This window comes from Talpa occidentalis, unplaced genomic scaffold, assembly GCF_014898055.3.
Source record: "Talpa occidentalis isolate TD23 unplaced genomic scaffold, MPIMG_talOcc4v2.1 talOcc4.7, whole genome shotgun sequence".
NCBI classification, from domain to species: Eukaryota; Metazoa; Chordata; class Mammalia; order Eulipotyphla; family Talpidae; genus Talpa; species Talpa occidentalis.
In genome coordinates this window covers 95,362,032-95,364,737 of record NW_023605083.1, presented here as the reverse complement: position 1 = coordinate 95,364,737, position 2,706 = coordinate 95,362,032, and positions in this window count along the sequence as shown.

Genomic DNA, 2,706 nt, shown 5'->3' with positions numbered 1-2,706 from the left:
AGCGTTCTATGACTTTCTTTTCTTATAGTATCCTTAGCCATATTCCTTTCTCAAGCTCTTTCTTTTCTGGGTTAAGCATGGTACTATCTTGAAATATTTCTGGGAAGCGATGACCTCCTATTCTCTTAATCATTTTGGTTTATTTATTCTTGAAACCATTTTAAACTTTTCCGTACTATGTAATTTCTTGAGACAAACTGCCCTGGTGTGAGGGCATAAACTTAGTGTAAGGAATGCTTATCTAAGAGTCGATAGATAAATTTCCCACCTAAGGAATGAACCTTGAGTAATAGGTAGGTGATTCAGCATTATCTCTTTTCTTATAGATGACTCACTTAGACATGGCCTCATGCCAAAGTTTGGAGGTGGTATTCAGAAAGCTTACTAGCTTGCTTCAGTGCTTAGAGCAATTTGTAGATAGCATATCCTCAACAATGGTTTGTGTATTCTGTTGGTGGTATATTGCAGTGATACACTGGACCGGAGTTTGGGAGCAAGTTTATATTCAAGACTTGTATGCCACCTCTGTCCATGTAAGAACCAGAATGACAAATAATTGGGCAAAGGAAAAGCCTATTTAGGAACCTGCTTATGAAAACCCTTGATGTGTGTAATAATCCTGCTACACTATGCTGGTTGATGTTTTTTTTTTTTTTTTTTTTTTTTAAAATATTAAATTTTATTTTTATATTCCCCCATACAATTGCAAACGCCCCATTCTGACCCCAATCCTTCCCTCCCGCCCCCCACCCCCAAAAAGTGTCTCTGGTTCATAGTTTTTTTGTTGATTTTGATTTTCACTTTCTTATATTCATTTTCCTGGTCCCTTATTTAAGTTTTCTAGATTCCTGCTATGAGTGAGACCATCCGGTATTTTTCTTTTTCTTTTTGGCTTATTTCGCTGAGCATGATCCCTTCCAGTGCCATCCATGTTGCTGCAAATTGCATGTGTTTATCTTTTTTGAATGCTGAGTAATATTCCATGGTATATATGTACCACATCTTCTTGATCCAGTCATCTATTTTTGGGCATTTGGGTTGTTTCCAAAGCTTAGCTATTGTAAACAGTGCTGCTATAAACATAGGAGTGCAGGTGCTCTTTGGAATTGATGTTTCTGTGTCCTTTGGGTAAATACCTAGGAGTGGAATTGCTGGATCATATGGAAGCTCTATGTTTAGTAGGTCCAGAAATCTCCACACAGCTCTCCATAGTGGTTGGACCAGTTTGCACTCCCACCAACAGTGCACAAGAGTTCCTTTTTCTCCACATCCTCGCCAACATTTGTTGTTGCTAGTTTTTTTAATATGTGCCATTCTCACTGGTGTGAGATGGTATCTCATGGTAGTTTTGATTTGCATTTCCCTGATTACAAGTGATGTTGAACATTTTTTCATATGCCTGTTGGCCATTTGCATTTCCTCTTCAGAGAAGTTTCTTTTTAGCTCTTCTGCCCATTTTTTGACTGGATTATTTTCTTTGTTGTTGCTGAGTCTCATCAGCTCTTTGCAGATTTTTGTGACCAGTCCTTTATCATTAGTGTTGGGTGCAAAAATGTTCTCCCAGTTGGTGGGGTTTCTCTTTGTTTTTGTTATTGTCTCTTTTGCTGTGCAGAAGCTCTTTAATTTGATGTAGTCCCAGCTGTTTATCTTTCTCTTCACTATCACTGCTTTGGGTGATGTGTCTGTAAAGATGTCTTTGATGTGCAAATCACGTAGTGTTTCGCCTATATTTCCTTCTATGTATTTTATGGTTTCAGGTCTTATGTCTAGTTCTTTAATCCATTTTGAGTTGATTTTTGTGTATGGTGTGAGGTAGTGGTCAAGCTTCATTCTTTTGCATGTAGCGACCCAGTTTTCCCAGCACCATTTATTGAACAAACTTTCTTTGCTCCAATGCATAGTCTTTGCTCCTTTGTCAAAGATTAGTTGACCATAAATCTGTGGGTTTATTTCTGGATTTTCTATTCGATTCCATTGGTCTGTATGTCTGTTCTTGTTCCAATACCATGCAGTTTTGATGATTATGGCTTTGTAGTATAGTTTGAAGTCTGGGAGTGTGATGCCTCCATTTCCTTCTTTTTTTTTCAGTAGAGCTTTGGCTATTCGGGGTTTTTGGTGATTCCATATGAATTTCATCAATAATTGTTCTATTTCTTTGAAGAATGCCATTGAGATTTTGATTGGAATAGCATTGAATCTGTATATTGCTTTTGGTAGGATGGCCATTTTAATAATGTTTATTCTTCCAATCCATGAGCAGGGGATGTCTTTCCATTTCTTTGTGTCTTCTTCTATTTCTTTTAACAGTGTTTTATAGTTTTCTTTGTATAGGTCCTTTACCTCTTTTGTTAGATTTATTCCCAAATATTTGATTTTTTTTGTTTCGATAATAAAAGGGGTGGTTTTTTTGATTTCTTCTTCTTCAGATTTATTGTTTGTGTATAGGAAGGCCACTGACTTTTGCGTGTTGATTTTGTATCCTGCCACTTTACTGAATTGATTGATGAGTTGAATTAGTTTTTCTGTGGAGATTTTGGGGTTCTCTATGTATATTATCATATCATCTGCAAATAGTGATAGTTTGACTTCTTCTTTTCCTATTTGGATTCCTTGGATGTCTACGGCCATACCACCCTGAACGCGCCCGATCTCGTCTGATCTCGGAAGCTGGTTGATGTTTTAATGCAATCTTTGTTCCCTTTTTGT